This window comes from Phalacrocorax carbo, chromosome 3 (assembly GCF_963921805.1).
Source record: "Phalacrocorax carbo chromosome 3, bPhaCar2.1, whole genome shotgun sequence".
In the NCBI taxonomy this organism is placed as follows: domain Eukaryota; kingdom Metazoa; phylum Chordata; class Aves; order Suliformes; family Phalacrocoracidae; genus Phalacrocorax; species Phalacrocorax carbo.
The window spans coordinates 18,870,409-18,895,180 of NC_087515.1; the positions used below are offsets into that span (position 1 = coordinate 18,870,409).

Sequence of the window (24,772 nt, forward strand, 5' to 3'; positions counted from 1 at the left end):
CTTTATAATCAGAGCATGTTATATTTGAATTTTGTAAACTGATCAGTTCCCTTCATTCTCACTTTTATTAGTACAACTTTTCCACAACATGATTTGTCTGTAGTAACTAGTCACTACAACCACGTAAAACATATTAGTGTCAGGAGCACCTTAATCTCCATATGTTGAAAGCCAAAAGCAATTTTTTAAATCAGCTTTTTCTGTAATTTATTGGAAGATTTTGTTAATAAGATCTGTCAACTGGAACAGCTCATTCTGCACAGCTGATGATTTTTATAGGTTATGATCTTAATATGAATCACATTCTCCAATCAACTGTATTTCTGATAACAGTTATATTTAAACATTTTATTTTTATAATGCAATAGTAAAGGAAAGGACTGCCTCATCTACTGGTAAATTAAATCGTATGATATTCATCTCAATTTCTTTGAATTTTTCTCTAATTTGATAGAACTACTAATTTGCTATCCTGAGATGAGTAGAAATAGGGTTTTTTTCAGTATTTTTCTTTAAAAAGAATAAAAACGAGTTAAAAAGAACAGCTTCTGAAATTTAAAAGCCTTTTTTGCATGTGGTGGGAAAGTTTATAGACACGTTATGTTGCGTGACTTGGTTCAGATTTACTGCCTTGTTAGGGCTTGTAATTTGTACTACTGCTTTACATTTGCATTCTATGTATTGCATAGGAAGAATGGAATTCAATAGCCATAAAAATAATTGCAGGTTATTACATAATGATGGTGCTTGTTTTATCTGTCACGGTCTACCCATAGTATGCAGAACAACCAATGTACAGTGGTCTTAAACTGGGAAGAGGATCTTGGATGTATTTTTTAACTTTTTTTTTTAGTTCCCCATTGCCGTTTCTTCATGAAAGGAAAAATATTTGAGAAGTTGTTGAGCACAGAATATGAGCAATAGCAATAACCAGCAAATCTGCTTTGCGAATATAGAAGTACATAAAGCATGACAGTAGAGTGCTAAGAAGGATCTTTCAGTGCTGAGCCCACAGCCTCTTTCTACTATTAGTTTTCTTCCCTAGGCTTCAGATTAGGGCGTAAGCTCTACAGCAGCTCATACTTTGGAGTTTTAAAGTCAATTTTATATACAAATGTACCTGTTCCTTACTGTTGCAGTGACTGGATTAGTTTAGTGTTTGGGGTTTGTTTTGTGGTTTGTTTTTTTTCTGGCTTTCAGACTTTCAGATGATGTCTGTCGTCTTAAAGAATAGTACTAACATGAATGTACATCTGTATGATGATTTCATATGATTCTTAATCATTCTTGTTTTGGATTCTGTGTTTTGCACTGGTAATTTTTTCTTTTAAATACACAAAATCCTTTGGCTGTTGCTCTAAAATGGGGTTTGGATTGTTTTTTTCTTAATATGTGTCTGAAAAATAACTTTTGGTTTCATAGGTTTAAAGGTTTAAGCCAAAAGTATTAAAAAAAAAAATAAAAAAAAATTTAAAGCTTTACTGTTGAATCAGTTACTCTCAGCAGCAAACATTCTGAGGTTGGATGATCCATGATATTATTTTTGTCTAATTGATACTGACAGTGTCATTCATCATAATATCATGAAACATAAAGTAAAGAAAGGAAAAAAAAAAAAAAGAAAAACCCCAACATCTAGGATGTTCTGCCATTTTGCTTCTATGTTACCAAAAGAATGCATTGTACTTTCTCCACTAATTGCTAATGAATAATGTGCAGTGTTTCTACCAAGCTTTGCATTTCTGTAGTAACTTCTATTTAGGAAAATATACATAAGGTATTTCGGTAGTTTCTCTTTTAGAAGGAGACTTTAGATGGAGAAAACTAAAGGAAAGACTGCCTTGTCCGGCAGCATCTCAGTGAGACAGTGAAAGAAAGATAAATAAAACTTAGACCTGTTGACTGTCTATTTCTGTTTTAATGATTTGAGTGTTCACGCTAGAACTTGTATGTCTTTTATGTGCTGGGACCTGTAATCATTGCAAACAGCACGTCCATGGGAGAGATGGGGCAGTGGGGAGGAGCATTAATTTGGCTTCATTGGATGCAATTAGGTGCACTCCTTAGGTCTTAACAGGTTACCAGTACATCAGAATTTGGGCAAAAAGATGTCCATGAATTAAATGTTGGGTTTCAGTTACATAATGAACTGTCTGGAGTGCACATACAATATTTAAGTATACACACATAATATAGAGAGGAAGTACTTCTGCTGAACGTAAATAATGAAATAGAGTTAATCTAGTAATGCTCGTCCAACTCTTGCCATTCTTTGTCATTTTAATGATTTCCTTATTGGAGTTAGCTTCAGTAATAAACTGCTGAAATATGTACCTTTTTAAATTTATCTAAACATGTTTATATGTTTGGAGATAACAGATATTCTGTGTTTTACTGTAACATATTTTCTGGTCTAAAATGTTAGACAAATGTGACTGATGTCTTGACTAAAACCGATGACTGATGGGTGGTATGTAAATAACCAGCTACTCATTTGCAAGAACCCTAAGGACAATGTGTTGGTTAATTTGAAACGAGCATGTTTATTCTTTGTTATTATTTTCATTGTTTAGCATTTATAGTGTGTCCTAGATAAAATAATTAATTTTATCTCATTTCACCTAGACTCATGACTTTTTATAAGTAATAAATCTTACTTAATTTTCATCTTATGATTGTTAAATTATTTCATTAGCACTTGAAATACAGCTCAGAATAAATGCAGGTTACCGTTATGACATACATATAGGTATTGTCTCTTTTTATCTACATAGGCTACATGAAAATAGTAACTGAGCATCTCACAAGTTCTTATTTAATATATTATGCACAGTAGTTGTGACATGTGGAAAAACCCCTCAGTTTTTTAGACAGGACTTGAAGCATGGGGGAACTAGGTGTATACAAAATCACAGTGGAATCCTGAGCCATGAGTAGAGAGCTTTTCTGAGGCTTTAACCAGAATGGTTTTCTTCCTCTCCCCTCTCTTTCTATAACTTCTGCAATTGATCACAATTACAATGAGCAGTCATTCAGGTCCACTACATTTAGGCATATTTTTCTTGAAGGAAAAACAAGCTACTTCTGTCAGCAGAAGAATTGTATGACACCAGAGTCGTCGGAGATTTTTCTCATAGGCCCTTTTTCCACTGTTACGGATTTTTGTTGTCCCTCCTTAAAATTCTTTACTGTTCTTGAGTGTCTTAAGTACCTGTTGATTTTAGTTATCATGGACACCTCTTAACATTTGGACAATATCTTACAAGATGTTATAGTGACTCACAAAAGTCAGCTTTTCCATTGGAAAATTGTATGCTGTTTTTTTCCCCTCACCAAACTCTATAGTTCAACAACAACAACAGAACTCCCCCTAGCATTAAAAAGACTGAGGTTCAGAGTTCCAGCTATTGGTCCAAGCAATAAAAAGCATTTGGTTTCCATTTCTGAAAGGAATGAGATGCACCCTGCATGCCACTGACTTCAGCGGCAATGAACTCATTGCAAATACATAATATTTCTCAGGATCAGGCTCTTGTTAATATGTTGCAGAGCTTAACGACATGGAGTGTATCTCTGACAAGGCTTAGAACTTCTGTGATACCTTCCTTCCAAAGTTCACAGAGCCCAGCTGTGTTCTGCATGAAAGAAAAGCAATGTAACTGTTTCACTGATGGAAAAAAAAAAATAAAAAATTGAAAAGCAAATAAATGACAGAGCGAGGAGTAAAGTACATGAAATTGGCTTGCTGACTGCCTGATAGCCCTCTCTGGGTGAGAAATATCTACACTAAGATACAATTTTAATTTTATATTCTTAACACCTTGTTTCATCTTTTTTTACAAATGGAACACTTAACTTTCTAGGTAGAATAGTAGTTCTTTGTGTATCCATTTTGTTTTATGCACATCATGTATTTTGACAGTGTATGTAAAATGCTCTTAAAATGGCAGTAATTTCTAGGCCTTGTTCTGTGTAATTAACCTGACTGTACAAGAACTACTGAACAGAAGCGCTGTTTATCTTGCATTAAAAATTAATTTTGACACGGCAACACAAGCTGCTTTTGCAAGTTTGTTTTGGGGTTTGTTTGGTTTTTTTCTTAAATTTAAAACCAGAAACCCTTGTTGAGACTTTACTTCAAGATATGGAAATTAATAGACTGATACTGGGTAATAAAACAGACTTACTTAGAGCAGGCAGTGTATTTGGAATAAAGACTGATGACCAGGATTTATGCAACTCGTTTGGTAGAAATAAATGACTGTAGTGCTAATAATATGACACTTTAGGACTTCATGCTTTATGAGTTATCTTAAAACAAAAGAAATGTTGGAACAAAACTACCAGAGGGATTCATCTGGTTGCAATAGCAAATGTTTCATGAGAAGCTGTGCAACTGAATTTGTAATAAACAACACTGGCATTTTATGCTTGTGTTCTTGCAACATCAGTTTTACTGTATGGCAGCAACTTAATAACTAAAATATTGCCTTTTTAAAAATTATTTTTTTATTTACCACATGTTGCCAGTTCCTTCTTGAAAAGATGTGTGATGAAACTGCAGCCCAGTTTACAGGCCTTCAGGCAATGATAGTATCAGATTTAGAAGACTATACCTGTTAAAACAACTTGGAGGCATATATTATCTCTCTGACTCATGTGAGGCAGAATTGCAGTATGCAAAATTAATTTTCCTTGGCTGCTTTATTTATAAATTTTGTGAATATAACTGGATAAATTTACCCCTCCTAGAAAAATGGTGCAGATAACATTATAGTATCACTGTTATCAAAAGGTGACTGTGTATGAATAAACAGTATATTAGTATAATGCTTCAATACTAAATAAAAAAGAAGGAATAGCACTAAAAAGGTGATTTAAGAAAAGAAGTGAGAATCATTGGAAGCCTAGTAAAAATTGAAGATCTATATAAGATTGAAAAAATTGCCATCTAGTAGGTTTGGAGAGATGCATTCCCAGGAAACTTGGAAAATTGTACTAGTAAGCTGTGTAAATAGGATGTTTAAAGAAAAAATAAATTTCCATGCAGTTCAGCAAGACAAAAGGTGAGTGAGTGTTTAGTATGACTACTCTTATGGAGCAAGGTGATATGCGTGCAGTTTTCTGGCACACACGGATGTAGATTTTAAGTGAAACAACCAGATTTGTGAGCAGTAGAAGTAGTGAAGCTTCATTTCATACAGGTTTAATCCCTTGTCTACACCATACCATTACGGTTTTCCCATGCAGCAATTTATCAAGTGAGAAGATGGGAAGTGTTTTCACTGGTTGGCCCCCCAGTTGCTACTGTTCTTAGCAAGCTGAATTTAGCTGCCGCAATATTTGGTGGGGTAGTTGGTTGACTGTCTCCTTTACATAACTGCTGATCTTCATATAGCTTCTATGAACTTAATTATCTTTGAGACCAAAAACAAGTTGGGGAAAGGAGGGAAGAGGGTGGGGAGGCATCTGACGGTGTGCTCACATATGCACTGAATCTGAAACCAAAGTAAAAGGGGGGTGTGTGTGTGTGTGAGGGAAATCATTACAATGTGTGCACATTAGAATGAAAAACTTGCTGACACTGAAAATTTTCTCGTAATCCAAAAAGTTTTAGAACACTTTTGCTCAAGTGGGATGAATGCCCAAGTAGAATATTCACACTGGGTTAGCACTCAGATGCTTGGTTGAATTTGTTTGTAAACTCCTTCCTGCAACCTAATCCTCTATCACTGTTGTTTAAATCAATTTGAGAATGCCCATCTAAGGGATTATACAGTTTAAAAATAAATCTCTAGTCAAGTGATGAATGCAAGAACACTTGTGGTAGGTCAGAGTACAGTTGGTTTTCTCCTTCCTCCATGAGTTGTTCATTGCTGTTACTGTGAAAGAAATCTCTCCCTTTATGTGAGCTAAGAGAATCAATAGTAAGTTTTCAATATGAAGACAGCTTAACAGCTCATTTAATATGCAAAAGCTATGTTGGGGTCTCACCAAAAAAGCAAGAGGCTGAATCTGCAGAGAAGGATGAATAATCTCTGCATTACCATATTAAGGCAATTTTGGAAGGTAGTATCAATTAAGATATTTCAAGCTATACAAAACACATTAGAGTGTGCCTTTTCAATCACAGAGAAAGAGTGGAAACGAGTCTTATCTGTTCATCTTTGTGTTCTAATTTTGGGTTCTTTGAAAAATACAATTAAAAAGATTCTTATTGAGATTAATATTTTGGAAGCTTACTGCATGTAAACTTTTTAAAACACTAGTTTGAAACTTTCACAGTATTGTCTCCAGCTATTTACTTGTTTCTCCTGTGCACGAGTGCATTCAGATCCTTGCAATACTATTGCATGAAGACCAAAGCATTTGAAAATGCTTGGTTTATCGTTTTTAAGTAAACAAATAGTTCGGGACTATTTACTTTCCTGAGCAGCGATTAATTGCAAACTAGCTTCTAACACACTGAAAGCTAGACAACTATACAGCAAACCATTTATCAATGCTGACTGAGAAAGGAATATTGAAAAATTGTCAAAAATACCTTGACAGTGTCCTGTTAAGTAACCATCTGCAAATATACTAATTCCATTATTTTAATGGACTCCTTTCTTGATTAATCAATGACCTTATTCTCTTAAGCACATCTGTCAGGACACGTCTTCCAAACAAATCTATTTAGCCTGGAGCATGTAAGGCATCATCCTCATCTTCAAACTGTGTTAAGTCAAGCAAATGTTGTGGTAATGTGGGCATCGCTTGTCCAAGAACATTAAGAACCTTGGTCAGGAGCTTTTTAACCATAAAAGGATTTGTGTTATGCTTTCTTGTTTGGTGTGAGTTGGAAGGGAGTGAAAAAAAATACAGAAGGAATTTTTATTACAGAGAAGTATTTCCCTCCAAATAGTACATGAAGGAATACCGTGTCTGAAAAAAATTTTGTTGGCAGGGGAAGAAGTAGTCTGAACTACATATTGTTGCTGATAAATGTTTTAGCTGTAGATTAATAATTCATTTAAAATTCAAAATTTGCTAACAGAAAACATAAAGCAGAAACATAAAAAGTTAGTTTTTATACATCTACTTATTTTTTTATCTCTGTGTGTAAATCTTTCTCTGGGTATTAGGGCTGATTTTTTGTTTGGGGTTCCCCCCCCCCCCCCCCCCCGTACCTAGAGACTGTTACCAATTGCAGGTGTTCAGAAGCTTACCTGTAAAATGAAGAAAAAGTAAATTAACTTGGCAAAGTGTGTTTCCAGGAATTTGCATATGAAGAGTTTTTCAGAGCAGTTCCATCCTGGTGGTGTACAAACGTAACTGTTAGCAAAATGTTTATTTATTGCTCTTCAATATGTTTTGTATTTCTTTTGAGAATGATGAAAAATTCCTGGTCGTTGATATTACTTATGGTGAGAAATGTTTTGTTTCCATGGGTGATGCACAGATTGATATATTACGCGTAAGTATGCAACACATGTCATTAACCATAAAGACTTTGAATGTTTCTGAGATTCTGTTAAAAAACCCAAAGCATCGTAATGTCTTCAAAGCCTCTGTTGCAGAGTGAGTGTCAGCACCTTCTCTTTCTGTATCACATGGTGATGAAATTACATCTCAATATGAAGGACCAAGAAGCACAAATTTTATATTTTGTTTTGATTTCCACGGAGGATCTTAAAGAGATTCAATGTGATGCTGAGAGGACAAGTCACATGATCTCTTGTTTTTCATACATAAAGTACGGGGGGGGGGGGGGGTGTTGAATTGTAAAACCTCTTAGTGACATAAAATTTCACATGGATATAATGTTTCTTTATTGCAGTCTTAAATTTCTTTCTATAACAAATTATTGGTTGTACAGCTATTCCAGTGGTTTGGAAGCATTTACATGCTGAAAAGGCAGGTAGACAACTTTTCAATAAGCATGCATGTGCCTAATACGTGCTTGTAATTTCAGAGCAGTAAAAGGATTCCTAAGAGTGCTTGGCTTATTTTTTTTTTTTATTATTTTCTGTAAGAGACTGGGGGAATGAGAGTAAAGTTTACTTATTTCTGCTGTATTTTTCCTACAGTGTGTTTTGTAGAAAGTTAGATGTGTTGCAAATATGAGATTTAAAATGTAGACTTCAATCAATAAAGTAATACCTACAAAGCAATGTATATATAGAGAAGTACACAGCATGGAATGTGTATTGCCTCTAACTTCTTGGAATGATCGTATGGCTTCACTGAATCTTCCTTCTCAGGTTTTCTTACACAAATACTGAAAATAATATTACAGTTAATCAGTTATCCAGTAATAAGAATCAAGTCACTTGCGTTTGGAAACAGGGAATCCCTGGTATACTCAACTGTCATAAAAGTAGTTGATTTTTAGCTTTAAATCAGTGTTTTGTCTGGAGTGAAGACCATCATGGTTGGTGGGTTTCCTTCCTTATTTTGCAAAGAAATACTCATTACGCTTCATGTTGTGGGAAAGAACTAGCTAGTAGATTAATTTCCTTGTGTTTGTGTTAGAATAAAAGAAGAGGTTTATGACCCTGGAAAGTGATCAAGGCAAGAAGTATTATGACTACTGTTATGAAACAAGCTGCATGTGATTTTTTAAAAACAAATATTTCAGATGCCTTTATGGAAAGGCTGGGTAATGGCCCAGTTGGTGGAGTTTGGGCCAGTCAAGAGAAAACTGAGTTTTTTATACCATGAGGTGTATCCTGCCCTCAATGAAGACAACAGGAACATGATCAGAGAACTATATGCATAAACAGATATTTTCAAACCATCTGAAATATGAAGGGTAATTACATGGCATTATATAAAAAGGCTTCTGTGTGTTATATGCTTGTTCTGTGTTTCAGAGGGATAAATATATACAAGAATTGTGGGTGTGTCAAAGCAGCAAAACTGGTTCAGGCAGGTAAAAGCATTTGAAGTGGTGTCTTTTGCACCATTAATAGTTTTGAGTTTGTCTCAATATTTCTGCATCAATATTATGAATCCTGTTTTCAGGGATTTATTACTCCTATACAAGCATCAGGCTGAAATTTGGCTCATCAGGTGAATTACTCTTTCATTCTTTTTGTATTAAAACAATTTTATGCTGTCAGTGATAGCTGTCTGATACTGGAAACGCTTCTGCAACTTGAAATTTCTTCTTGCTCATGAAGCAGTTGGTGTAGTTAAAGGAATTAGGATTAATAGGCTTCCTTTCTGCTGCATTGATGGAGAACTTTACAGTTGGCATCTAAAGGTTAGAAATACTTACTTAAGACCTGTAACATCACTGATAAGATGTATTAATCTCCACATTTTAGAACTGGGGAACTAGTTTATGAGGTTTTGCTAGGGTCCTGTAGTGACAGAACAGAAATAGTTTCTGATAGTTGTGATTTTTAAGCCATGGAGTATTAAATACAATAATTACTTTATCTGCTAATTTAGTTGTGGCTGTCAACCTAAATTTAGTATGATATTTATTAATAGGTGAGTACAAGCTTTCCGTATGCTAATTTTTGTCCATTTGAGTATTTGTTTATCATGGTTGAACTTTACACAATTTAAGGAGCTGTCATTCAGTAGATGTTTTTAAATCTTCAAGTAATATTCTTTGATACAACGATGTTAGAGGCAGAGAGGAAATGAGCAATTTTATTAATTTCAAGCAAAATGAAAAAGCTTGAAATAATTGTTTTAAACATTAGGTTTTGCTTTAGACATAGGATATCTTAAATACTGTTTTCATCCATTGTAAGTATAGTTTAAATTGCTACCAGCAGCTTAAAATGTGTGTATGTATGAATTTAGAGTTACAAGTGTTTTGCATGATAAGTACTTTGCAAATGCTTTTGGGCTGCTTTATTTAAAAAATTATTTAATGTCAGTTCAATATGTCAGAATGAAGCAGAAGACAGTGGAAATTATAATCTGTCCGTGTGAGCAAAGGCATGCATCAAATTCACTTAACATTAAGTAGACTTTCATTGGTGAGACTTGTGTCGTTCTCTTCTTGCCTTCACTGGCAAGTAAGCATTCAGGCCTTTAGATGTAAATGGCAACTCAAGCTGTTGTGGTGTCAGGTTGATCAAACCAAACCTGAATTTAGGAATGGCCTCAGTTCTTTCCATCCTCCTTGACCTACCCTGTGCATGATCCAGCGCTCTATGAAAGACACTTATTTATGAAGTTTTATTATGATACCAACTCTGCAATACATAAGCTTTGGTATTCCCTGTGCGGTGTTGCCTGTTACCAGTGTCTGGATGGCTGATAGCTTCACTAGCAGCTCTGGCAGGGTTGTAAAACCTGTCATGAGTACTTCTGCATTAGCCAGGTTTTCTCAACCCAGAGCTCAGTCCTTAGCACCAGAGGTCTGACTGGTTAGTGCCACAGTATTTCTTGCTTTCCTGAAGACAGTGGCTTTCATCTTCTTCCTTACCTGCTCTGAACCTCCTGTTCTGTCCTGGAACCTGCTAAGCCCCCACTACGTCAATGAAAGGAAGATCTTCCCTACATGAAGTTTGTTTACTTAATCTGTTTGAGTGGAAAGCATAATGAATAAGGCATCTTGGCTTTCAGAAGTAGTACTGGAGGGTATCTTGATCATACCTACAGTATTCTTTGCAGTATCCTTAGAGTCTCTATATGCCTGGAGAGTTCTACATTGTCCAAGACCTGTTTTATCTTCTGATTGTAGACTTAGAACTAAATGAATTGCTGTCTTTCAGACAGAACAACACTGTGGGTCCCAAGGCAGGTCAGGCTTACTCATGCCTTCTTTATCAGAGGTAGTGGTGTCAGAAGTTCGTTATCTTTCTTGTTGAGTGGGGTTTTTTTCTTAAATAATTAGCGAGGATAACTTAGTTTTCTCAATAACACAGCTGGGTACCCTCAGACCACATATCATTAAGTGCTGAAATATGAAAGATACTTAAGTTTCCTGATTAAAAAAAAAAGCTAGTTCTTGTTAATATATTATGGCAGGCAGAAGTTTTTCACTGATCAAAAATATATGAAGTGGTATCATTTATAACATAAGTGAAACTGAAGATCAGTGTTCACTTTTTTGGCAATACCCACTAACAAGGCATTTTGCCAAAGCTGGAAAATATCTACTAAACTTCTTTGTTAGAATAATACTGCATCTCGGTTCTGATGAGGATTGTAACTTCCTAAGTTTGTTTAATTAAATTCAACTTTGTTAAGTGGGAATTGATGTGAAGATACATATTCACAAACTGCCTAAGGCTCATGAAAAGTGAGCAGACACCAGGTAACTACAACATTGTTTAAGGTTGCTCTGGTTACTGCAACTAAGTTTGTGCCAGCACCTTTTTAAAGCTCAAGTTTTTGGTTCTCCTACCTAAGTTCCCTGGAGAATTACAGCCAAGAAAAAGAATCCCCTATTGGACTTTGCAATAACCATAATTTTCCTATATTAGATTAAAGAATAGTGTTTAGGTCACAGGCAATGTACATATTCTTCTAAGATTAAACCTTTTTTTAGCTGAAAGAATTGATCATGAGCATCACAGAATCTGTGAAAAACATTTGTAAGAGCCGGTGCATTATGTCACTTATCTACCATGTCACAACAGTAAGTTGTGGTGCCATTCGTTGTCTTGGATAACACATTCTGCTTACAATTTATTTAATGAAAATATGACAGAACAAGAATTACATCACTTCATATATCATAGGAAATTAATGGAAAATTCATGGACTAAGAAATGAACTTCTGTTGCATGAAGACACAACAGAATATTTCCTCTTATTTGCCTGTTTCAAAATCTACAATGGTATAGTGTCTGTGATCTTCAAAGGAAATGCATGATGAGGCACTGGAACAGGTTGCCGAGAGAAGTTGTGGATGCCCCATCCCTAGAAGTGTCCAAGGCCATTCTTCAATTCCATGATGCTATGTGTTTCTGTGTTCCCGCCAGTTAGTCCACCAGTGGTTTTTGAATAGTCAAGTTAGCAGGTCATGAAATATGGGCATTTAGAGAAAAGTCTTCACGTAAGCATAGTGAAACTGAAATGTTTTTCAGAATTGAAGATAGGATTATACTATTCATGTTAACAGACAATGCACTGAAATATTTTATTTGAACTGAAACAAAGAAGAAACAGTTGTTTACTCTATGAAAGATTATAGCACCTTTGCTTCAGTCTGGTAGTGAATGTTCTAGGTGGGTGGGTGTTCACCAACATAAATAGGTATGAAATTAAGTTTTCAGTAGCATCATCTTAGTTTTCTTCAACAAGCAGTAAGAGAAGACCTCACTTGCGTTGTTCAAGGAGTTACATTATAGCCTGATGGAAGTTGGAAATGTCTGTGCCCACTCTGTCTTTCTGATTTCTCTTTCACGTAGTAGCTGTCCAGTTTTTCTGTTTCCAAAAGTAATTTTAATCAAAGAAGAATAATCTCAATTATGATCTCTCCCACATGGAGTGCAGCTTTTACAGACTTTGAACCTTTACAATTCAAACTTACCTCCTGTTTTATTTCTAATCTTCCTATAAATCAAGGCCATGTTTTCTCTTAAACAGTTTTCTCAAAGTGAATGGATTACTTTTTCTGAGGAGCTAAACAAACAACAGTCATTTCACCATCAGTCTTGAGCCTCTACTTCCTAAACTTACCATGGACTTGCTGCAAGTACCCATCATAGTCATCTCAGCCATCTCTCTGCCTGTACAACATCATTTCTTCTCAGGAATGGCTTTTCAATTGGAAATAACAGACTCTAGAAGGAATGGAGTAGTGCCAACATCCTCTGAACATAGTTCCACAAAGCAATTCTTCATACATTTTTACGTCAAAGTTTTACCTACCATATTTCAGAATTTCAGATAAACCACATTGTTTATTTAGCTGTAATTTTAGCTTGGTTTCCTAAGGAAACGAGGCATCAATGATTATATTGTCTGAGTGCGTCTGTTCTGTTCTCCCCTTCCTCAAATAACTACTTTGCATATCAGTATGTTCCAGAGTGAAACTGAACTATGGCAAAGAATGCCTTTCGGTTAGTTCCTCTTCTTGTTCTAAGATAATTTGTTGTGAGAGCTATAAAAAATATTTATTTACAATACAAAGCAAACAAACATTAAGAAAAAAATTGGGATGTTTAGTTTTGTCTCTGGACTTTCCTGGTATCTTTATACATCTGCCTTCCAGATAGTAAAGACTTATAAAAGAGACTGCTCCTCTTTTAACAATAGAGCATCAAACACGTGGTTGCCACAAAACCAGTTATTACAGTGCAACTAATAATTATAGTAATCTTGTGAAGATTAAAGTTTTAATGTAAAGCATCTTGGAAACCAATTTCATAGATAGGAAAATACCTGCAAAGACTATTTCTTAATGTGGGAACACTCTATCCTTGATTAATGGAGTGGGGTTTAAACTGCTCTCAGAGTGAATGAAATAAAGGTTTTGGGGGAAGAAAATGGGTAAACATCTGTAGGTGTTGACTAGTCCTAGTGGAAAAGGATATCTGTTCTATATTTATTAAAAACAAACAAACAACCACTTAGCATAAGCACATCTGTTTGAACAGAGGGTAGCCTTAAGACAGCTGGGGTCAAGTAAGTCCAGTCGTTCTGAGTAAAAACCAAGACAGATGTGTTTAAGTAACCAGGTTGTATTTCATGCTGAAGGGACTCAAGCAATTGAAGCTTCTGTTCCCAGAAAGATCATATATGTCATGGAAATAAAATTAAAAGTATATTAAAAAAAACCACAAAGAAAACAAAAAATGTTTATGAAATCCTTCAGTTAGTTTAGGATAGCGAGGAACTGAATGTGGAGGAAGACAAAAGGAAATGGTATAATTTCTTTAGAGAGGACAAGGGAAATATTGAAGGGAGTTTTTTATGTAAGTATAAGTATTGCCATTGATAGAATTGGGGGAGTGTTAAAGCCCAGCTGAAAAGCAGTTTCAGAAGTAGACCTGTTGGAAAACTGGAAGACTCTAGAAGTTTTCATATTGATTGACTTAAAGCATAGGGGCTAAAAAGCATGTGCTTGCAGGGAGCCAGGACAGTGGTTATTTCCAAATAATATTTAACAATTTCTGTGTAATATTACTGAAAGAATCTGGGGACCTATCAAGAGAAATGAAGCCTTGATCTAGACAGAGCTTTCTGGACATTGCTGTAGTGCCATAGTGCCAAGTATAAGTAGAGGGAGGAGTAGCTTATGTGGCAGACCAAGCAGTTAACGATGCTGTATGGAGAGGGAAAAGTCTTGAGTTTCATAGTTAATGGGAAATTGTGTTTATGATGTGAGTAACTGGGCTGAAAGGTCAGAAGTTGGCAAGATTGTGGTGTGGATCCCAAATGAAGCAGCAAAAAAAGGAGAGCCTAGAAGGATCTTTGCTTTTGTTTCATTTAAGCTAATTACTGCATTGACCATCCGGTAACAAGAGGGTAACTTTTAAAAGAACCTGTATACATACATATATGTATGTATACCTGCATATGCCTTGGGTGTATCTAAGGAGCTTATTATCGCTATGATAACAGTGTGCAAAGGAAGGTGAATATTAATAAATTGGCATATCTTCTCTTTAAATATTATCTTTTAACATACTCAGCTGTGGGGCACTTTACCATGGGTTGCAGTTAGTTCTATTTCTTGAACTGTTTGAAACTCATCTGAGCATAATGCTATAAATTTTATTGTAGCAAATAGCTACACCTTTGAAAGAAGTACCCAGCAGAACTAAAACTGAGGATCCATTCCCAGTATATGTAATTCTGTGGAGTTTAGGATAGCTCCTAAATTTTCTGTTGAAATACATAGCCCATTTCTGTTACTAGGTTCACAGTTTTACTTGGTAAGTTTTCATATTCCCTAATAATTTACAAGACCTTAGACTAGAACTGTTCCTGGGTTTTCCTATGTAATGTTGTTTCATTGTATGCTGCTTCAGTTATGACTCTACAAAGAGTCAGAGTCTCCTGTTAGATCTTAAAAAGAATATATTGCCCCTAGTTAGTGGTTTTGTTTAATGTGTTCAGTCTTTATTAGATTGAGCTTTTAGACAGCTTTATCTCATGGCTAAAACTTGACCTATGTTTATGGTTAAAGCAGTGTTTCTCAATTTTTTTATTTGAAGCTAGATATGATATCTAGCTTAAAATATTTTAATCGGTCCTTCTCATTCCATACTATTTCTTTCTATTTCCAAAGAAGTAGAAATTGATGTATTGGGTGGTTGTGGGGATTGGGACAGAACTTGCATGTAGATGGTTTTCTTTGGTGACTGCCATGGAGGTGCATACCAAGTGGCCAAATTTTCAATTAGTCTTAATATTCAGAAAAGAGCAAGGTAGGATAGGCTTCTAACATTATGTTTGGACCGCAGAAGTAAAAGATGAGAAATATTTTATTTCTAGATAAACACCATAAAGTTTTTTTTTAAAAAAAAAAAACAGGAAATTTTGCACATGAGATAAGAAGTCAGTAGAAGCAATTTTACATAGGCTTGAAAAAAATCAAGTTACTGATGGTGGAAAGATTAATTAGAAGAATTGACCTGAATTTGGCAATTTTAGAGAATTCCGAGAATGCATGTGACTTGAATCTTCCCTCTCCCTTGATCCTTAAAATGCTATTGACTACAATTTTGTCACTGATTAAACACAACTGTTCTGTAAGTAGCTTCTTAGTAGAAAAGGCTTGAGAGTTTCGGACTTGCAGCTTGTTAATGTACATGGATTTTAAATATTGTTATTTACCATCACTGGTTTTAATCTGGGTTTGGTTTTTTTTTTTTACGATTACATCTTAAGTATCGGGTCCTCATTTACTTTCTGGCAGTTACTTTGGTTTTCTTATGCTGCGTTTTTTTTTCGAGTGATTTTCAAATCAACACTTTTATTAAGCTTTTTTAAACTCTATATTTTGTCCTCAAGGATGTGTCATAGTTGGTCCCACTACAGGTGTAGCTATGCCACACAAACGAAGGACTACATTCTTTTGAAACTGCTGCCTGTAGGGGAACCAAGGTTCATGAAGAAGTGGGAAGCAGAATAGTAACTGTCATCTGTCAGTCCACTATTAACTGTTTCTAACAGTAGGGTGGAACCCAGTGAAGAACCATCAGCAAATCCCATCAGTTGTTTGACCATCAAACTTGCATTGTTTCAGGAAACTGCTGAAAATATTTTAGTCTTTAATTTCTTAAATTCGCTGTTTCAAAGAAAAAAAAAGACAAAATAAAGGAAAATAAAATTGTCTAATGCTCTCTCAGGGTAAGAAACTTCCAGTTCAAACTCTGTTGTCACAATCCAAGTCTTGCTTGTGCGTGATGACATCATCCTTCTTGCCAGAGAACATAATGCTCAGTTCTATGGACAGAAAGCTGAATATCTGACCAAGAGGGTGATCTGCTGTGTTGATTTGTGCATGCCAGGATCCTGTCCTGAAGCTTTTGAGCATGTGCGAGTAATTTCAGGCCTTGTGAGAGCATTAAAAGTTGAATTAGATTTACAGAAAATTATCCCTTGAACCTTTGAACATGTGATACGAGCGAGAAGGTGTCAGGAGAAACTTTGCGAAGTCAAGGGCTTTATGAATGTTAGTAGCCTTTGAATCTGCATCTTTTTCATTAAAACACAGCTCCAGATGCTATAAGAGTTAACAATACTTCTGCAAATTCTTTATCCCAAGTTTGTGATGGATGCAGTAATGGAACAGATAAGGGAAAAGATCTGGTGATCTTTTCTGAGTCAGTAATCAGGGAAATCTCAGTGATGGAACCAGTCTTTCATTTGGAAATACGTGATGTATTGTTCTAGCAACTACCACTGTAATTCACTGGTACCACATCTAAGCTGGACACCCCGTGTTTCAGGCTCTGTCTGGGGCAAGGTAAGCAACAACAGATGAGTCAACCTTAACCTGAGCAGTATGCTAAGAACAAGAGTTACTGTCTCACACTATAGGGTTCCAGAGACCTCTCTTGACAGGCAATGTCACAGAATGTGACTTTTAAAATTATATATAGAACAGACACTATCCCTGTGAATTATACCCCACATTATGCACCTGGTTTATGTTCCAGTATAGCTGTGAACTCTGAAAAACCAATGTCATAATGATTTTTGACTAATACAGCTTTTATCCCTCATTCCAGCATCCCACTTAACATCTGTAGCAGGATCTACTTTCATACAAATGTGAGAAAAAAAGCTGTGTTTCTCTTCTTACTGGAAGAACTTTTTTTTTTACAGTAACGAGTTCTTACTCTTCATGACATCTGCACACATATACACTTGTGTGCATGATTACACAGAGCATGTTGTTTGTTGGAATCATGAATGTTTGTAAATAGGGCTCAAGAGGACAGGACGCTCCAACTTGCATGTTCTTTGTACAAAGCAGAAAATGCCCCACACAGACACACAGTCCTCTAAGATCCTGTAGACGTAATTGTAATAATAGGACAAAGGGGTAATAGAATTCTTTCAAAAAGAAATAGAAATACTTTACACTTGAAATGGGAATGCATAATGAACAGTTTATGAATCAAAAGTGCTGTGGACTCAATAAGAAACATTCCTATTACTGACTAAACAGCAATTGACTAAACAACTTGTAGCAAGTAATGATTTTAATATTTGCACCTTCTTTTAAAAGAAAATATTTAGTATTTTTAAAATCAGGTCAGCAATACTAGTTGCAATGGTGAAAGAGCACAGAACAAGTGTAACTTTACTTGTTTTTACTTTACACTTTGATTATTCACTTTTTCATCTGTGAAATCTTGTTGGTACTTCCTGGTTCACTGAAGATCTGTCTCAGAATATGGCTTTACTCTGGCATTCTTATTGTGACCCATGTAATCTATAGTATTTCTGATTCTGTAGAGATATTCATTGAACCAGGAACATAGAAGAATATGTGGAAAGCGGGGGAAAAAAAGCTTTTACTAAAAAGTTGGATTGATTAAAAAAATAAATGCTTATGCCAACTTCCAACCACAACACAATTACTGAAACACTTATTGTAGATGTCTCTCTTTCACTGTATTTTAATTTTTACTCTTTTTTTTTCTTGCAAGATTAATTGTATCAATGAGCCATTCATTATCTTTAAAAAAAATACTTTTGTTATTGTCGTGCTGCCCTTCTAAGACTTAGCTTAATGCCTAAGATCCTTACTTGCACAAATATATTAGTCTTCCTAAATATAATTGTTACCTCTGAATCTTCTTTCAATCATGAACCCTATATATACTAATCTATTATGTTTGTTTTGTTGATTTACATATATAAAATTTAAATATCCATGTATAGAAAAACTGTATTTGGAAAGTTGGCTTGGCAGAAAAATTATTTTATTTTGAACTGTATTAATGATCAGTTTGTACTCTAGCTGAGTACTCGGGCATTTATTAGCAGCTCTTGTTTTCCACTGGACATAAGATGACTGGTTTTTGGCCTCTGCAATGACATTACTATTTTTAAAGAGATGGGAAATCAGTAAAATGTGGGAGAAGAATGCAAACATTGCTTTCTGAATAAATTATAGTCCAGTCATTTGAAGAGGTGGCTGGAGAGATTCAAGTTGCAATGAAATCATTGTGAAAGATTTGAATTCCAAGTTGCACATGTGCCCAAATCTTTATTTGGAGAAGCAAACTGAAAAACATAGGGCTTACATTAAAAAATTGATCATAACTACATCTTGAGGAAGCAGCTTGATAGCTTTGGGAGATTTATAAAGAAAGAAGCTACATGGAGGTGTCCTGTCATAAGTCATCTAAATAGAAAGTATTTTGTGTTTTCTTTTTATTTCTATTTGTCTGTTGCTGAGAGTACTGAAAGTGTATTTTTACATTTGGAAATATTGCAAATCCACTTTATATTGTTTCAGGTAATTCCGACTATATATATACACAGAGAGAAAGGCTATCTATATAGCTAAAGTTGTTTTATCTCATTGGCTTCAAACATGAGGACCCTTTGAAGGGTGGGTATTGATCTACATTTTTAGTTCCTAGTGCAATTCTTAGTATTCAAAGTGTGAAAAGTAGATGTCATTGCAGAGATGAGTGTGAAAGATGTGTCTTCTGGTGACTGTTGTTAGCGAGGAGATATCTTGGCACATGGCAAGGTAATGCAGAGAGTGCCTGAACCCTGGCAGTCCGAGAAATAATTATGTCACTAGATAAATCTTGAATCTCCATTATTGATCATCTCATATGACAATTCTGAATGAGAACATCTAAAACACTGGTGAAAATGAGTCCTCCATGCACTACAGACACACAAAAATGTAAATACATAGAACTGAATGTAGTGTTTGCCCAGAACCAGCATGTCTGTCACTAGCGTGCAAAACCCATATGAACTAAGTGAAGCTGCCCCCTCCTTCACATTCTCTGCCTTGCTGTCCCCAAATGATCCCTGATTTAGGATGCTGGTGTTATTAGTCCAAGTGTTAATTTTAATACTACATGTCCATTGCTTGCTGTTTACCCACAACTTTCTAACATGACATTTTAAGGCACTCAGAATGTGTTTACCATACATACAACCTTTTTTACAAAAAGTCAATCATTGTTTACAACCAAGCTTTAAACAGGCATTTATCTAGGATATGTGCTTGTAAGGAAACATCTAGATTTTCAGTCTTATGATTTCAGCTGGATTCTCACACTGTTGCCCAGGTTGTGCTGTCCTTTATTCCGCCAGTAGAAGAACTTATGCCAGCAAAGTTCCTTGTAGCAATATTTGTTGGTAGTAGAAGTAAGATCTGGATTTTTGAGAAATGTTTTTGTGGTGCTCTTGATTTAAAGACAAAAAGTTTTTTGCCAAGACATGGCAATATTGACTTGATCTGAGTGGATGCAACTGCTGCTCACTGTTTAAGAGCGGATATGGTGACCTATAAAAACTAAACTTTGAAGTCTCTGAAAATTTTATGTGTCCTGTTATCAGCTGGTGATGGTTATGATCCTGTCTTGCAAATGTACTTTGTATCTCTTGTTCTACATACTCATTTTATATACATTTTGGCTCACTTGCAATCAGTTCAGAAATATTAATTTTAGACTGCACCCAATATTAGACTGTGCCACACCAAGATTATTTCTTTCAAATTTGAGTTCCAAACTTACCAAAACAGCATAGTTCTGACTTTTGAAGAGATCTGCCTTATTTTCTAAGATTGTATTTTTCAGACCTAAGCAAACAGTATTGTTTTGGTGCAAGTGTCACCACAACTTCTTCTGCTGTCAAAATAAATTAACTTTTATCCACTTAAATGACATTAATCTTGAAAGTTGTGAATCTAACATGTATTTTCATGGACAAGAATGTTATTCTTTCTTTTTAACTGTTTGTTTTTTCTTATGCTTTTCCTAACAGCATTGTTTACCTAATGCTGACAGTCACTTATATTGTGCAAAGTAGTGGTAAATTACCATGACAGTAGTAAAAGAAAATGGCATAGGCAAAACAGATCTCAAGTTTTTGTCTTAAAGAAGCACAATATATTTATATGTGAAAGTCTGAAAACAAAACAAAACCCTGGGATGTTACTCACCTCACACTTAAAGAAAATACTGTTTGTTTTTATATTCAATTATTGATGCCCAATGGAATATCTGAAGGTCTTGCTGATACTTTATTAGTGTTTAGTAGATACTTATTTGAATTTTGTTTTAATGAAGAAAGCTCAGTATCTTGTCCTGTAAGCAAGCTCTTCAGATTCTGCAAAGATTTTCCCAGACTACAATTTCTATGTAACTTTTAAAATAGGAATTATGCTGGGCTCAGATGTGCTCTTTGCCCAGACTGAGCCAAGTGTTTTGCTGCGTTACCTTGGGAAGAGGGACTGTGCTTGGAACCCTGCGAAGCCATGGGCAGTGCACATAAGGTAACAGCCTTTGTTTTCATTAAAGATCCTATTTAAAGGATCAGCACTCCTTGATCAGACCTGGTGGGTTTCCTGGAAGACAGGAGAAAGAATTTCCTGGAATAATTATACATTCTCCCCAGAGTGAAGCAGATTTCTCAGTCTCATTTGGCACTTCACATTCCTGAGCCTGCCTTCCCCTAGTTTTGTTATTTTTTAAAAAACACTAGATGTAGAAAAAGGTTGGGAGAACATGTAACTGTTTGTATCAAAGCTGGCTAGTGAAACTGCTACTCAGTAAGGGTATGAGTGGCTTATGCTTTATTTGACAGTTGTTTTTCATGTTATTGCATGCTGCCATTTGGAGGGGAAAGGCCAAACTTTGCTAACTGTTGTGATGCAAGTAGCCCCTTAGTACTAATGAAATAGTGTTGTGTATTCTTCTCTTCTGCAATCACATTTCAGTTTTAAAACCAAATTCTGTTGTTCACATCTCTGATCAGTTGTTAGTAGGTATGGTTCCTTTACAGGAACATATGCAAAATTACATGGGTTAAGTTTGACCGTAAGATAAATTACCTTTCTGAATGCATGTTATTCTCATGCATTTTTCCTCTGGAGACCTTTTTTCTCCAGAAAGGATCCTGAAATATAAATTTCACACTCAACTTCTGTGAAGCTGACTGACTTGGTAGGGCTGAGAGGTACCACAGTCAAGTGTCTGTTAAAAGACTTCCACTTGTCGTAAGCTGGCTGCAGATGCTAAGATCAGTGCTGACTCAGCCCTCCATGTTCTCATCCATATTCTGCCCTCCTATTCCACCTTCCCCCCACCCTCCATCACATCACACAAGTTGTAAATTGGGTTTATCCTTTGCTTATGTTATTTTAAGCGATCCCTTCCCCTACCCATTTGCTCAAGGTTTCCCTCCCCTCAATTACAGTCATACCACAGAGACAATTATTGAGCAGTTGTGAGAGCCGAGAGGTCAGAAACCTCCAGGAAGAGGTAGGAATAACTGGCTGGGGCTGGGAACCTGCAGCAGCAGATTTGGCCTGACATACAGTTTGGAGGCTTCTGCAACGTCAGTCATCTGCATGGCACCTCCTTACCCAAAAGACCATCGCATAGTTGGAGCAGTCTGTGTGCTCCTCCTTACCCCTCACTTTTATCCCCAAACCAATTGCAGTTTGTACTTATGGTTTAAACTTAGCCCTACCAGAAGCCCTGTTCCCTTGCCTCATTGCCTACCATCCCCCAGGCCAGAAGCTGCTTGTCCTCCCCAAAGCATGTCAATACTCCTCCTGTGCATCTTTTCCCATCCTTTCTACCAAATTCTTACTTTCTTTTCCTCTCATTCTTGCTAATCCCAGGTCCTCAATTTATACATCAGCCCATTGCGGGGCCTTTTCCCCCAGTCTCATGCCTCCTTCCTCTCAAGCCTTCCATTGAAAGGCAGGTCCTGCCACAGCCTGGGATAACCAGCAGTTGCTTACTGCTTTATGCATTGCTCCTTGGTGCAGAGAGTATCGCTTGCATGCCAAATAGAGAAATACCTGCTCTTGTAAGAATACTGTAATCAGAGGTTGCAGGGTGATTCTTTGTTGATAACTAAGGAAAGGTAATAGCTGGTTTTCCAGAGTCTGCATCTTTAAGGAAAAGGAACTGTAATGTACAACTTGGTTGGACTCCAGGCACAAGAGGAAATGGGTTATAGCAGTTGTGACTGTGAGGAGCAGATGTTTTGGTTGGACTGGCTATCAACCATCTGACTCATAATAAATTGTCAGTTCCAGTAAATTCCCAGTTTTCAATTACAGTAGGTAGGATACGAGAAAACAATGCCGTTTGAATGGTGTATTTAAAGTGGTTTTGATGATAATTTTCATAAATAACTCATACTAACTTTGAAAAGAGATTAAGTATTTTGCAAAGGGAGCCACTGTAAACATTGAAGCATTCATTTGCATGTAAATTTAAACTGATACAAGTGAAAACTAACAAATGGTTGTTTAGACAGTGTAGATACAATTAGAAGTAGGATTTTAGGTTTTACTTTGGAGTCTTGTGATACATGAAGTCTTTTCCTGAAGTTTTTTTGGGGAAAAAAAATTCAAAATGCCTTCAAACTTCTGTTTTCATCTGTTCTGTGCTGCATTTTTATTTTCACATGGCCTCTTGTTCTTGAGTTTCAAAAATACATACTTAATGAACCTTTCAGCTGCACTGGCTAAGTAGGCAGAGGGTAAATTAGAATAAAATACCATGAGCTTTCTCTTTATGCTTTTCTATGTGAAAAGTTTTATTTATTCTTGTATGTTGTTGCTAGAAGGTCTCTGCAATATAAAAAGACCAATGGTTTTAAAATCTTTAGGGTGTTTTTTTTATTTTGTTCCTTTCTCACCGCATCGCTTTACTATGTATATTTTGTATTTCCACAGCACTTTGGAGGTTTAGTCAAGGATCAGTCCACACTGTGCAAAGTCTTTTGTAAACATAGGAAACCCCTTGCAGTTCTTGAGAAAGAAAACTATTTTCAGTGTTAACTGCTGTATCCAATTTTTTTTCCTGTTTGATTTGAACTGGCATTTTCTGGAATCAGGAAAATATTATTTTTTTAAAAAAAGAAATATGTGATAGCGAGATGGCAGAAAGACACCATGAAAATCTATGTTGGCTCTTTTACATTGCAGTGCACTACAGGTTTGGGGTTTTTTTTAATTATCAAGCATGAGACTGTTGTGGAGAAACTAATAGGTGTGCATTATCACGTTTAACTAATGATTTTAAGTATTTTTACAAACATTCTGTTTTTAAACCTCAAAATTCCTGTGGCACAGGATGTGCCTCCGTTCAGTGGAAGTTCATTTTAATAATGCCTTCTGGAGAGTCTTGTGGAAGAAGTTCTGTGAATATAAAATGGTACTTTAATGTTGGCATCAAACCTTGGATGCTAACATTTATAGAAAATTACCATTCTTAATTTTTACAAAATCAGTTTTTCTTAAATATAAATTTAATTTCTTAAATAAAATTTTCTAGCATTAAGTGTTGTGAGTTAAATAGAAATTATGAGAATGAACATGGCTACTTAAATGTTAAAAAATGTGTTGTGACTTCAGTTCAACAGCCTCTTTTTTTCCTAAAAGGGAATAATATTGCCAAAGCAATTGGATGTCACTCTCTCTTTTGAAGCCAACTGAAAAATAAAAATAGAGGTGATTTTTGCTTTGCTGCTCTGTTTAAATCTGGCCTGTTCTTTGGGAGAAATACACATGCAGAAATGGGAAAGGGGAAGACACTGGCTGGGCAGAGTTTGATGAGAAGCATTAAAACAAGCTTTGCCTTTGGACGCTTTGGTGTAATAGAAGGATCTCAGCCCTTGTTCTGGGGAAATGTCATTGCCTGGTAATATAAGGATCCATCATCTCACCTAGTCACTGACAGGTTTGTAGAGATGACCAGGAGAGGGATCACTGAAGGGGTTAAGTTGTGACTGGCACAGACAATGACAAAAAGTTGAAAAGCTTTCCACAGTTTATCTGTAAGACATGTGGTTTTGGTTTAGTTTTATAAACGGCAGTTGTAACAGACATACTAGGGGTGGATGCAGTTCCACCAAGCAGATTCTTGCATAAATAAAAGTAACAAAGTCTGAAAGGAATAAACAGTACAGTATTGGATGCAAAGGGACTTCCTCATGTGTCTGTGACCACCTGAGCAATAAGGCTGAGCAACTTCATGATGTTGCTGCATTACATCTTTTTGAAACCTACAGGAATGCTGATTTTTTTATCTCTTTTTTAAGTTACAATTTTCATTTCTCAGGTGTGGGGGCCAAAAATATGCATCCATTTGAAAAGTAGTAGCTACAGAAGAATGCCAATTTCTGTACTCAG

General features: G+C 35.8%; 1 protein-coding gene across 4 annotated transcripts in view; it reads left to right on the forward strand.

The window, feature by feature from the left end:
• Window positions 1-24,772, forward strand: part of BABAM2 (BRISC and BRCA1 A complex member 2) — a 176,344-nt gene that overhangs the window by 66,769 nt on the left and 84,803 nt on the right. The gene's annotated exons all lie outside the window — the stretch shown is intronic.